Source organism: Chionomys nivalis, chromosome 5, assembly GCF_950005125.1.
Source record: "Chionomys nivalis chromosome 5, mChiNiv1.1, whole genome shotgun sequence".
In the NCBI taxonomy this organism is placed as follows: Eukaryota; Metazoa; Chordata; class Mammalia; order Rodentia; family Cricetidae; genus Chionomys; species Chionomys nivalis.
This window is the reverse complement of record NC_080090.1, coordinates 30,724,478-30,738,436: the sequence shown is the minus strand read 5'-3', so window position 1 is coordinate 30,738,436 and position 13,959 is coordinate 30,724,478. Positions and strand designations below refer to the sequence as shown.

The 13,959-nt window shown below is 53.7% G+C and overlaps 1 protein-coding gene across 8 annotated transcripts in view; it reads left to right on the top strand.

Moving 5' to 3' along the window:
* Zmiz1 (zinc finger MIZ-type containing 1) overlaps positions 1-13,959 on the top strand; it is a 199,934-nt gene that overhangs the window by 129,355 nt on the left and 56,620 nt on the right. Inside the window, exon 1 of one of the 8 annotated variants that reach the window (XM_057769316.1) lies at positions 8,281-8,406. The exons of 6 other annotated variants lie outside the window; for them this stretch is intronic. The gene's annotated coding sequence lies outside the window, so the exon portion shown is untranslated. Of the gene's footprint in view, positions 1-8,280; positions 8,407-8,711; positions 9,163-13,959 lie in introns of those variants that run through there. One more of the 8 variants, XM_057769315.1, reaches the window with a different exon arrangement.

Here is a 13,959-nt window from a genome sequence, read left to right as displayed (position 1 = left end):
CCATACCACAGTGGCCCAGAGATGGAGCTTCTTTGACAGTCAAAGCTACTGACAGGGACTCCTGGCTCCTCCACCCTTGGAACATCCCAGAACTTGGTGGACAGGGGCTGAGGCTCCCCTGTCCTGCCACTCCTGCATGGCCAATTCTTCCCAACTCCATGTTGGCACCTAGCTGCTGCCCAGCATGTTGACTGGTATGTAAGAAGACCAGTAACACCAGTAATGTAGGGAAACCAGGGTCCATACACACAAACACTATAGCAAGCACCAGACAAAAGCCATCCAAGCCAAGGACATCATTTGAGGCTATGAACGCCAGTCTCAGAAGCTGGACCTTAGACTTAGTCCTGGCAGCTGTAGGAAGCCAGGGCACTGTTTAGAAAAGATGAGTGACACAGTCAGCTTAGTCAGCTTTGCCTTTTAGGGTCTTACCATGGAGCTGCTGCCAGAGGCAGAAAACACAGTTTAGAGACCAGAACAGGAGTCTGGCTGGGGTGGAAGCGAGCTATGTCAGGAGGGATAGAGAGTAAACCTCCATCATGTCCAGTGGACACACCTCACTCTTGGGTCACCTAACTGTAGTAGGTCACCAATATGCCAGGCCTCTGACAGTCAGTCAGTGATAAAAGGTTGTTTCATACTTTATCCCGAGTTACTGGTTGTGAATATGGTATATAACACTTTTTGCAGGGGAGAGGGCTGGGAGTTTTACTTCGGATTTTAACTAATTCTAAAGTAAAAGTTGATTGTCTTTTAAGCCTAAAATAATATATAATATATAATCATTTATAGGACAATTGTGGGATATAGACAATAAAAGGTAATGCTGAAATAGTACCACTAACTAATAAGTTAGTGGTTCTCCATTCGTCATCCGATAAACAGTTGTCAAGCACCTTTTGTGGTCCAGGCACAAACCATCAGGGATGTGCCAGTGAACAAAGCAGATACAGCTCCTGCCTGTATAGAGTACCTAGTCTAACAGAATTAGATCTTCATAAATAAGCTTCAAGAAATGGAGAGGCAAAGAAGATTGTATGTCTCTTACAATAGAGGAGGGTTCAATGATGTGACTGGGTCTCTTGCCGGGCCCAGTGCCACCTTCCTAGGAGTTGAACAAGGTCACCCCAATGGGCTTGCTGCCTCTTAGGGCTTGCACCCAGCCATACTTAGAGAAAGAGAGGTACAGAATCCACACTAGCTGTCTTCCCTGCTAGTGAAAGGAAACCAGGACCCAGAGAAAGATGGTGACCTGCCCTTGGTCTCCCAGCAGGCAACAGAGCTTTCTCCCTGGAAGGCATGTACTACTCAACTGAGTGCAGCTCCAAGGATCCTGATTTCAACACTGGGCCTCCCACACCTTGCCCTGCCCTGGCGGCCAGCTTCAGAGTTTCCCCAGACAGACATTCCTGCGTGGCCTGTTTGCTCATGTCCAAAGCCCCTGGAGGTGGGGGACAGGTGGGACCACACTTGGGAGAAGAAGACACTGCTGGCTCACTTGACCCACTGTGGGAATAAACAAAACAAAACAGGCAGCCAGGACAGAGGGAGGAGAGTGAGAGCCGCACCAGGGGATAGATTCCTGGCAAACCTCATGGGCCTGCCGAGTTCTGAAACTTCTGCTCAGAACACTGAGGTGTCAGGGCATGCTCCCCCAGTGCACAACCCCTGCTCTCCCCTTCTCTAGTACCCCAAGAAGCAAGGCCTTCAGAAACTAAACCTACCAGAACAGGAGCTCCTGTGTCATTCCCTCCCAACCCCCTCAACTTACACATCTGAGTGGCAGCCAATCACCGCCATGCCCGGGAAGTCCCCATTCTTCACAAGGCTAGGGCTGAAGAAGTCCCCTGGCTTCCGATTTGCTGTGTGATGGAAAGCAGCCGCTGCACCTCTCTGAACCTCACAGACACACAGACTGCTCTGACAGGAAAGGAAATTGCTTTTCCAGCTCCAGTGATCTTGCATGGGTCCAGGCCTGGAGCCATCTGGAAACCTCCATCAGAGCTGTGTCTTGGGAGACGTAATAAAACCCCTAGGATTGCCAAGGCATGAACATGTGAACTGCCTCTGTGCCCCCTCCCTTCAGAAGCAACTCTAGAAATCAATGGGAAAAGATTCATTAGAGGCCTGGTTCATGTGGTATGCACCCACCACTTCCCCGTCCCTTTGTTAGCCAGCCTAAGCTTCCTGTCCAAACAGATTTCCTCCCTGGGAAATAAGCTTGTGTTCTGCCAGAGAGTCGGCTGGCTACCTAGTCCTTGGATAGGCAGACACAGGTTGCCGGGACATGTAGATCTCTGGAGCCTAGGATTAGTGGCTGTACATCATTCATTTCTTCACTCCCTCATTAATTCAGGCAGCTGTTCTCGGTCTCCTATATATAGAGAATATTTATTAAGGATTTGTAGGGCATATTTTAGAAACTGTCAATACAGTTTCTACCAGACAGCAGTCCCAGTTGACAAAACTTGCCCTTCAGCTAGAGAGACAGCATTAAAACCCTCAGGATGAGGCAGGAAGGGTTGTAGTGTGGGACAGCAAGCTAAGGAAGGCCCTCCTGTGAAGGGAGAACCTGCAAGAGGTGGCAGCGTCCTGATGGTAAACTTCGGTGCCTGAAACAGGAAGAGGGTCTGGAGGCTGCCACAGGGTCAACAGAGGCAGTAGGAGGAAGTGGGTCCGGAGCAATGACTGGCCAGCCACAGGAGCTGAGCCCCTACCATGAGCCATAATTGGGACTGACTTAGCCGAAGCCTCTGGAGACTTAGATTTCAAAAGACTCACCTTATGTTCATGGGCTGCCACTAATAAAGGCCCCAAAGCAGGTACCATTATGGTGTGCATTAATTGTCTAATTTCTGGGGACCAGAAGACCCAAGACCAACGTGTGGGCCTTGCCAGGTGCCATTCCCTGGGCAGCCCTGGTCTCCCTCCAAGCTGCTAGAAGAGCCTCAGATAGGACTTTAAAGCTGCTGCAGTCTCCAAAGCCTGCCTACTCCTCCCTGAAGAAGGGACGCACATCTGACTACTGTATCTAAATGTCCTGTTTTCTCAAGGACACCAGTCATGCTGGACTAGGGCCCACACTCATGACCTCATCTTAACTTGATCTTCAGCAAAGACTCTGTTTCTTATATTTTTGGTCGTGAGCCTAGCCTTTAACGGCTGAGCCATCCCACCAGCCCAAGACTGTTCTTTATTTTTTGTTTTTGTTTTTCGAGACGGGGTTTCTCTTTAGCTTTGGAGCCTGACCTGGAACTCACTCTGTAGGCCAGACTGGTCTTGAACTCACAGAGATCCACCTGTCTCTGCCTCCTGAGTCCTGGGATTAAAGGCGTGCGCCACCACCTCCCAGCCCCAGGCTGTTTCTAAATAGGGTTTCCTTCATATGTTCTGGGGCTAATCAACATTTGGGGAGTCATACAATTCACCAACACACCATGACTTCTCAATTTATATAGTCTTCACTAAGACCTGCTTTTGGGTGTTCTCACCCATTTGTCCAGTAGATTCTGAAAGCCAAGCCGTCTTGTTCAGTGCTTGGTTCTTAAACCTCTGCCTCCTGAGTTCAGGAAGACAGCGACTCTTCCAGCTTCCACTCCAGCCCTGGGGGCAGCTCCCACCCTGGCTTATCAGGCTCTCTCCGTTGGCATCAATCCTGCTGAGGGGTCCTCACAAGTATAGAGCCTGACTTTAGTTCCCCTTACCAGCTGAGCAGGTCAGGAAGAGGCAGTTCCCAAAGACTACAAGGGCCATTCTGAGCCGGCTCATGAGTCCCCAGCTTACTCCCCCACCACTGCCAGCCATGCAGGCATCTTTCCTGGATTTCCAATAACCTGGAAATTGTAGGGTTTCTCGTACATGCTGAGTGGAGGTAAGGGGCAGGGGCTGGTGTTGTTTTCAAAATGAAATGATTATAGGATTTGGGCAGAAGCCAAATGCAGGGTTCTGAGAAAAGCTGCCTGGGGCTGGGATGAGGAACCATGCTGGGGGCGATTCCAGGAAGGGCAGGGGACACTATGATGGGAGGAGGAGGTAATGAGGTCTCCTTCCCATCCTATCTTTGATGGAGATGACCCTGCCAACAGCAAGTGGGTGAAATATACAGATGCTGGATTTCAAAAGAAACAAAGCATTAAGTTTGTTTCTTCGTGTGTCATGTGGTGTTCTAGGAGCGATACAGGAGTTCTGCTCACGACCGGCAATGCTGAGTCTAGGCGTCCCGTGTCGGACAGGATAACGTGTAGCATGTAGAGGATGTGTTAAGGCTTAGGTACTTTCCAGACTTTGCCTGGCCTCTCTTTCCCTATTTTGCCTTCTGTGTGGCACATAACCCCTGACCAAAAGGGACAGTAAGGATGCTGTGTGTTAATGCTCAGAAAGTGCTAGAACCTTCACAGCAACCAACAAGCATTCAATGGCCAGGTGTTAGTGGGGATAAAGGGGGAACCCAGCCTTGTGACCCTGCATTGTGTCCCTGGTGTAGGCAAACATCTAGGCTCCTGTAGCAACACCTGTACTGGCCACAAGCCAAACCTTACCTGTGCCTTCCATCTCCAAGATTAGGAAGGACTTACCAGGACTGAGGGAGAATGGCAGAGGAAACAGTATCACGCAAGGATGTGTCCTTTGTGTCCTGACCATGCGAAAGGAGACAGAAGCCCCAGAAGTGGTGGTTTCTAGAGGCAGGGCCCAGAAGATGACTCACACCAAATGCTGTCGGTTGATCCTCAGGCAACTTAGCTGCCTGTGTGGCTGGTGTCCTGTGACTCATTCCCTGCATGGGGACTTCAGAGCAGCACTCCTTTCTGCCCCTCCCCCTTTGATCTTCTCCATGCTTCTCAAGGACCAGGTATACATACCTGGGGCTCGCATGTTCGCCATGTCTTCCCACTGAGTGTCCGAGCCCACTAAAGTGACATTTCTCTGTCATCAGGAATCAGCAAACTGCCTGAGTTAGAGATCTGCTCCATCTCTGGGGCTCAGAACCCAGTGCCCAGAATCTGGGCCACATCATGGCAACATAGTTCTGCCTCCCCTGGTCTTGGGTGCTTGGCTTGTTCGTGCCAGACCTTTGTGCCTGACTTCCTTCCTGCCTGCCTTCTTAACTCCCTAGTGGCCTTTGGGTCTCTAGGCCTCCCACTAGAAAAAAAAAAAAAAAAAAGCTGTATATGGGGGTGGGGGGTGACCCAGCTTGGCACCACTTTTAATCCCGGAGTGGCCTGCATCCCAGGTGTCTAGTTACTGGAACTGATGCCAGGAGGCCCACCCCTCATCGATGAGCTGGGTCAGTGGTATCCTGACTTCATTACCTCCCGTCCCACCCCTCCTCTCTACTGGGTCCTTTAGAGGTGGGCTTCTGCCTGACAGGCACGCAGAGGATGAAGCATCCCCTCTCCGGAGCCAGCCAGCCAGCCATGCCCCAGCACTGTGTTTATAGGCGGCTCCTCTTCACTAAGGCCCACGGCAGGAGTTCAGACACCCGGGAGAAAAGCCATCCGCTATTGATCCAGTGTCAGGCCTCCAGAGCCTGGCGGCCATTCATCAAGGAGCCACAGCATGGGGCTACAGTTCGCCCTTTCTTTCTTTATTTCTTTCTTCTTCCTCCCAAGTCATTCCCCCCGGGGCGTGGGGGGGGGAGGGGAAGGGGCGACTTGCCGAGGTCACTCCGAGAGCTGCTGAGCGCCAGTGAGTAGAGTGGCGGGATGCCTTTGTCTGCGGCCTCTTTGCTATAGATCCTTATCAAGGCAAGCCGTGGGTGGAGCAGCGGCTGTGGGCCCCAGGCTTTTGAGCAAATCTTTGGAAGTTAGAGATGTGGAGCTGGCTGGAACTTGGAGCAGTTGGGGAAGGCCTTTCTAAAGAATTTAGTGTGTGGAGTGCCGGCATTTTTGTAGACTCTAAGCGGCAATCCTAAAAAGAGCTAACTAAGAGGGCCGAGAGGGACTTGATTCGGGAGCCGAGAGCCTAGAAATTAGCAAGTGAAAAGGGCCAGTTTGGACTGATGAATGGGTGCTTGAAAACAATTTGTTTTCTTAATTATGTAAATGTACTAGTGAAGAGTATTTACTTTTTGGGTTACCTTGGAAAACCCTGAGTCTTGCAATATTAATTGTTTTCTCTGGGCCCCACTCTGGTGCTTTTGAAGTGGTTCCCTAGGAGATCTAGAAGATAGGACCTTAGCGGCAAAACAATGGCGGACTGTGTCATTACAGTTTCTAGAGGATTGCCACCACCACATCCCTGTCTCTAAGGTGTAAATTTTGCTCAGTTCCGAATCCTCACTCAACCTACAGAAATGACCTTTCTTTAAAATATTATGTTCATTTATATATGTATGTATTACGTATGAGTGGTTTTGCCTGTCCGTCTGTTCCGCTTGTGTGCCTGGTGCCCTCGGAGGCCACAAGAGGGCTCCGATGCTCCTAAAACTGGACTTAGAGATGCTTATGGACTGCCACATGGGTGCTGAGAACAGAACGCAGGTCTCTGCAAGAGTTGTAAAGCTTTTAACCTCTGAGCCATCTCTCCTGTCCTGAGGTTATCTGTCTAAAGTTAGTGCATTCTGCTGCCATATGTGTGTGCCCTTGGCAGCGGAAAAGGCCCTAAGAATCTACTGAGAATTGTAAACTGACCTTGTACAAAACTTTAGGAGGATGGGGGGGGAGGGGTCTGGTTATTTAGGAGCTTTAGTATTTGGATTCTGGTTAATTAAGACTAAGTCAGCCTAACACTGGAAAGGAAGTAAATCTTAGGGATGTGTGTCTCCATGCTTGCTTCTGCAATGTGGGCCAAAGTGGGCCCTACCTGCTGGCTATGCTGAGTAGTGGGAAGAATGGGAGGGAGAGTCTTTGAGCCCCAAATCTCTGTGGGGCTTTGTGGAGGGGGGAGTCTCAGTAAATATCTCAGTGAGTAAATGAATATCCCCAAAGAAACCATTTCAACACAGGAGGAGATGAGAGTGAGCCCCACCTGAAATATGTGCACAACAGAGAGAAGTCCATTCCCTCACTGCCCTGAGGATGGCCCTTCCAGTAAGGAGATGCCAATTAATCTCACTTGCAGAAGCTGGTCCTTGTGCAAAAAGAAAGCCAGTTATGAAGTAGGAATTAATCTATTTAACTAGCTCCTGGGAGAGAAAGCCTATGACAACTGCATTTCCAAATGCCATCCTGAAAGTGATATTTCAAGTGGCAGTGGGTGGGATTAGAGCCTGCTAACGACTTGTGTCAAACAAGGAGCAAGAGCATAATATCTAGATAAGTGATTTGTCTTGCCACTTCCGTGGCAGGCAGCAAGTCAAGCAGAAATGCTTAGGGGCAAGTCGAGAGCTCATACTGAAGGGACTTGTGCCATACGAACGACCCTCAAAGGCAAAGGGCGTCAATTCCCCATGCCGGTGTCCAGATGCATAAAATTTAAAAGACGCTTTTGGCTGCCTTTCTTGGGGGTGAGTGACCGGCCTTTCCTACTTTCCTAATTGGGGCAGTTAGGAGCTCATTCAAACAACTTTCACTGGCAAGTGGGAGGGACCAAGGGGGGCTATAAAACAGTTTCTCCCTAGCGAGTGATCTAGGTGGTTAGAGCCCTCGAAGGAGGGAGGGGATCTTATCTTTTTAGGCGGTGCAGCTAATGGGTTTCGAGGGGTGCCTAAGGGGTAGAGGAGTGGGAAGGGCAAGCTGATGCGGAAAGCCAGAAACCCTTGCTACTGACTGGCTGGAAGAGGCCGCGGCCACCACAGGATGCAGTGTCAGGAAGGCGGCTGCTTCGGGAGCGGGGGCGGGGCTGTGCACAGCAGCCGCCCCCGGCTTCCCTACAGCTGCCCGGCACAGGAACTCCCCGAAGTCGGGGACCAGAGCTTACATGCGCCAGTTCACCCTACCTTGGGCCCCGCGTTCGGGAAATCCCAGGGGCGATAGGGACCCCTGTGCCGGGGGAGTAAGTTGCCAAGCTACCAGACCTTCTCCGCCCCCACTAACCTGTTCAGAAAACCTTTTAAACCCAGGTTGCAACTGGACGTCCCCAGCCTGCCCCGCCCCTTCCCCCACCCGGGCCTCGCCGCGTACCCTCATTAGCATGACCACTTGGGAAGATTCGCCGGCGGGGGCGAGAGGCACCCGAAGTCACCCACCGCCAGCGCCTTCCCGGAGGCCCCCTCGGGCGACAGCGCTCCAGAAGCCCCACTCGTACAAGTGTTGCTTCCAATTAATTGCGTAGGCGGGGGAGGGAGAGGGGCCCGGTCGCCGCCCCCGCCCGGAGGCTGGAGCGCCACTCGTCGGGTCGTGCGTTCTCTCAGGCGGCGGCGTGCACCAGCACCACCCCTGCCAAGTTTGAAATGTGAGCTGCCTCGGATCCCCAGTCACTAGCGTTCCCTCGCAGTGAAGTGGCTGGGCCGGTGGGCTGCGCACGCGAGTGAGTGCGGGCTGCGGGGCGGGGGTGCGGGCTCGAGGCTCGCGGGGCGGGGAGGGCTCCCCCGAGACGCCAAGGCAAGGCCGCTCGCCTTTCATCGTCCTCCCGCGCTCCTCCTCCCTCCCCTCCTCCCCCCACCCCGCGCCGCCGCGGCGCGCCCGGCTTCCTCCGAGCCCCCGGCCCCACGCGGCGGCACGCAGGCTGGGTGGTCACGCCTGCGGGATCCAGGAGCGCGGCGCAGCGCGGCGGGCCGTGGGAAGTTTCTCCTGCGCGCCCGGTGCGTCCCCGCCCCCCCGCGCGCCCCCGGTCCCCATCCCCGTCCCCGGAGGGCTGTCGCTTGCGCCCGGGCGCGCGGCTGGCTGCTTCCTCGGCGGCGGCGGCCCCATTAACGGAGCCTCCGCCTGTGATTGGCTTCGCCCGGGAAGCTGGAGACGGGCGATGAATAATTGATGTGTGCGGTGCGGTAGCCGGACAGCAGCGGCGGTGGCGGGCGGCAGCAAGCGGGAGCGCGGGAGTCGGAGCGCCCTCGGAGCGGGCAGCGCGGAGCGAGCGGGCGCCGTTGCTGCCCGGGGCCCCCGCGCCGCCGCCGCCGCTGCCGCCCCGGCGCGGAGCGGGGATGCAGGCGGCGCCCGCTGCCTGCTCGCAGCCTTTGTTCGGCGCCGGCTGATCCCTGCCCGGAGTAGCACACTGCGGCCGCCGCGGGCTGGATTCCAGCCTCTCGGCGCGCCAGGGCGGGACCGCGGGCTGTACAACTTCTAGGTGAGTGTGGGGCTGGAGGGGTCGGCGCGGGGCGCCCGCGGGCCGGGCCCTGGCTCCCTCTGGGCGCGGGGGTGAGTGTGCGTGCATGTGTGTGACAGAGGAGAGCCGGTGCATTGTGGGTAGCACCGTGTGCTGCATGGTGTCAGCCTGAGGCTTGGCCATGAGAGTGGCTTTAGCGTGCACAAGGCCCATTTTGTGCACCCACAGAGGAGACCTTGCTTCCTCCTCTGGAGGAGACGATAGGTGGGGGGCCAAAAAGAGTGCTCCCCACGCCTCTTTCCTAAAGGTGAAGTGTTGGTTCTCCAGCAGACATTTTACAAGGTTCCATCCCTGGTAGGTTCCCTTTTCAAAAATAAGAATTAGTCCAGAAGCCTTTGGTGGAGGCAGTGGCCAAGGGTTTTAACTTAAAAGCTACTCGTTTATCAGAATGAATCCTTAATGCTGAAGACAGCTAGGGGTTCCCATCGCTACAGGCCTCCCTTCCCAGAGGTGATGGGTGCACAGCAGACTTCTGACAAGTGTTTGCTGGAAAAGCTGCCCCTGCTGCAGCAAGTGGTGGTGGTAGGTAGAGGCGGCGAAGGAGAATCTGTCTTGCACGAGAAGGGCCTTTCTGTGGTGGGTAGGGGTGGCTGGCATCCGACTGAAGCTCTTCTACAAGACCTTGCAGAGAGGTTTCTCGGAACACTGCAGGAGCTGAGAAGCAGCTGCCAGAGGTCCCCAGGATATGGCTTTAGTGTTGATGCCCAGGACACAGGTAAGTCCCAGTTCCTGGCTCACCTGGAAGCCAGCTGCACTAAGACGAGGAAGGCAGACAGTATTCCTTAGATGGGCTTCAGATCCGCATCGGGGATTACAGTGGGGGTCGCCATCAGGCTTAACCGCCAATGGGCCTGGACATAGCAGGTGGTTCTTCTGAGGGAGGTTTTGTGAGGCAACTGCCAAAGTGTTGGTCCCAGTGTTTCTCAATAGCCCATCGTTGAGAATAGGCCAGGAATTGGGCCAAGGAGTGAGTGGACATAGCCTTGTCACCGGGAAATCTGAATGGTGTGAGAGTCTTCTCCATTTCAGAGGCTCTGGATTCAAAGCTCATCTCCCGCTGCAGAAGTATATTGAGATTTAAGGTCTATATGGCTTATAGTAAGTCTGTTCCTCCTTTTTAAATGTCTTAACCAGGCAGTGACTACTCTGTAAGTAGCTGGAATAGAGTCCCTTCAGGGCTATTTTTACCCTAGACTTCCTTAGTGAGAAACCACCAAACGGCGAAGCTTTGGTGAGAATCTGAGACTGTACCGGAAGCAACCGCCTGCACAGAGTTTGAGGCCTGCTTCCTAGTGCTGCTTGTTCTTGCTCTCCCCTGCACAGCCTCCCTCAGCCATAAGCACTTCCCCTCATAGCCCCGTGCACTCCAGAAAGAAGACCCATGTCAGCTGTGGGGGGAATAATGTGCCCAGCCCAGTAGGGTGTAGGAGAAACCCAGCATAACTCCTACTGGAGTAATACCTTGAATTCATGATGAAGCTTCTTAAAGACAAGAACCATGGGTTCCTTACACTCCACTGCCCATCACTGTGCTTGACAGTGAGTAGATGGATACTCGGTAACTGCTGAGCGAGTGTATGAACGTGCAGAGCCCACAGCCGGATTGGAAGAGTACTTCCACACCTGTCCGCATGGGCTGAGCACCTACTGAACACCCAGCCGTATTCAGATCCTAGGAGGTCTAAGATGAGTCCCTAGGCTGAGGTTGGGTGCTCAGACTAAGACCCATCTTCCTGAGTGGCCTTTGCTGGGTCACCCCCATGAGGGATGGCTGCTGAGCTCAGTGGAAAACTACCATCCAGTATGGTGGCCACGCTAACCACACATAGGGCTGCTTTTAAGGTTAAACTGATTGAAGAATAAAAGTAATATTTGTTTAGTTCTTCTGTTTTCCTCTTGGGTGTTCTATAGGCATGTGTCACCAGGCCCAGTTTGATTTGTCACCAGTCCTTAACCCAGTGTTTTGTCCACACCAGGCAAGCATTGTATACTGAGCTAGCTCAGGTCATTTTCTTGCTGGCAGTAGCTTCGCTTCAGATGTTCAGTAGGCACTCAGAGCTAGTGGCCACTTTACTGGGTAGCTTGGATTATAAAAACAGCTTTCTAGTGGCGGAAAGTTCCAGTGGAAGTGCTGGGTGGGGGCTTAGCAAACGAGATGAGCCCACCCTTGACAGTGTCAGTGCGTTGGATAGACCTTTCTGTGTTCTTAACGTTTTGAGTCATGGTGGCCCCTGTGTGGGGCAGGCAGAGACTAGCCAGTGCTCCCAGTTAACACCAGGGTTAAATTTTGCTGAAGGGTGTGAGTCCCTGGTCACCTACACTCTGCTGTATAACAGAGGTCAGCCAGGGGGCACCGATGGGCAGCCGTCCCAGGAGCAGCCTCAGACCTCCCTGAGGACTGTCAATGTTGCCGGCAAGGCGTCAGGCTCTGTGAAGTCATCTATCAATCAGGCTGTTCTTGTAACAGGCAGTTTGGAGCTGGCAGGGCTGGAAGGGGAGGGAAAGGTACTCTGGGCCCAGGAGGTGTTTACCTTGCTGGATGTGGCTTTGGTTCCCCCGGGAGAGGCCAACTTCTCCACAAGAGAAGGGACTCATCACTGGGCAGGTAGCCTGACTGCTTGGAGCCACAACAGAGAGAGAAGAGCCTGCAGAGCCCCCTGGAGGGAGGGGGGGACACCTGGCAAATGGGCCAGCATGCCCCTTGCTGTCCTTCACCAGGGCCTGCTACTCCTGGTATCACAGCATACCCACTGGGCTATGCTGGCCCTGGCACTCCCCAGAAGCCTCAGCTGCCTGGGAAACTCTCCAGGGCCTTCAAGCAGCAGCCACCTCTCAGGGGACCATGCTCAGGGAAAAACAAGGCCTTCACCCTCCAAGCACATCCAGCTTCCCAAGTAACTCCTGAGCGGTAACTACCTCTAGGCCGGAAAGGGCAGACAGGAGCCACTGCCCAGGGATAAGGGACCAAGGTCATAGCAGGGCAGGCCTGGAATAGAGTGAGGGTCCTCCATTACCTGGTCTTCGTGGGTTCCTCACTGAGAGCTGGAAGCTAACAATTGGACCAAGCCCTGCTGCTTTCTTTCTTGCTTCAGTCAGACAAAGTACCCTGGGTGGCCTGCGGCCTTGTCCCTGTGTCCTGAGCCCCCCATCTCCCAGCGGTAGGTGTCTCTATATCCTCAGGCCCTGGACTAGCTGAAGGGGTGCTTTTCTGCACACCTGAAAGGGGGTTTTCCGGACCCATCCAGGGGAGTAGGAAAGATGGCAAGGGCTTTGTTTGCACACTCTCAGGTTGCAGCCCTGTTAACAAGACCCCTACTTGTCCTACATCTCACTGGATGTGGGCCGCTCCAGGGGATTCATGGAGCCCTGCCCCATCAGCAGTATGCAAGGATCTGGGGACTAGGCTTGTCTGTCAATGGTCATCCAGGCAGTTCAAGGGGTTCAGTTTATTTTCTTCTCACAGTAGCCCAACTGTGTCCCTGACTTCTGCCAGAAACCACTCTGGGCTTCTCTCGAGGCATCTATGAGCCTGTGGGTTTTCTATAGCCTTGTGGCAGAGGGGAGGACCTAGCCTAGATCAACAACCAGTGCTGCCTCCTGTATTTGGTCCATACCAAATAGAACTGGGGGCTGCGGGGGGCGGGGGTGTCCAGGACAGCCCTGCCGCTGATCCTGGGGCCCCTCCACAATTGCTTTTAGCTGGAATGAGCTCCCCACATACTTCAGACACTGCTCAGGATAACAAAATTCCTCAGGCCCAGCCTTCCAATAATAGTATCTGTAGCGCGGGTATCTACGTTAGTGTGTGACCTTTGGCAAGTCACCTTGGGGTGGGGCGGGGCTGGGGGTTCTGAGAGCACTTCTCTGTCCGGTCTGTGCGCTGGCGCTGTGGCAGGGAGGAGGAACTGGTGACTTTGGGACTGGATCGCTCTTAAGTTTCCCAGAAATGAGTGAGCGGGAGACTAAATGTCACGTGGCTGGTTGTGTCTTGAGGTGTGGTGCTGGAGTAGAAGGGGCAGTAGGTGGACCAGAAGCTGCAGCTGAAGCAGGCTGAGTGGTTCATTGTTGAAGCTGTCACCCAGAGCGCGTTTGAGTCCCCCTGGAACTACGGTTGCCAGAAGCAAGGGTGCTGCTGAGCTGCAGGTGTGAATCTGCTTGGAAGAGGGGAGGTTCGCATCCTGCAGTGGGGATGTCTTCGCTTCTGCTGACAAAGTCAAAACCGTCCCTGTTTTTGCAGTTGTCACGGTGTGGGTCAAAAGCAGCGCTCTGCAGCCCCCAGAGCTTTGGAAACTTGCTGGAACTTGTCCAGATCTACCCAGGCAGCTCTGTGCACTCTCCTGGAGAGCGGACAGGAGTGGGGGGGGGGGGTACGGGGAGAGTAAGAATATAGGTCCTGTTTGTAGACACGCAGCCCCTGTACCTTCCAGGCAGGTCTGTGAAATTCTAATGCAATGAGGGCATTTCCTGGAGACTGGGGCTGCAGGGGACAGGTGAAAGAGAATACTTCAAGGCTTTTCACACCCTTTGTGGCCCAGGATATAATCCCTGTCCCTAGGGTCAGAGCCGAAGGCACCTCATGACTTATAGGACCTTGTCTGTCTCCCGAGAGTTTATCATCCGATTAGTGGAACCACGGCGTACAGAGAACATTCTGTAACATGGGCTTCATCTTTACTTATTCATTTGAAAAATGGGGGGGGGCTTTTTCAAAGAGGAAAGAGCAGCCCCCAAGGCCTGCCTGCTTTTCCTTCTCCCTCC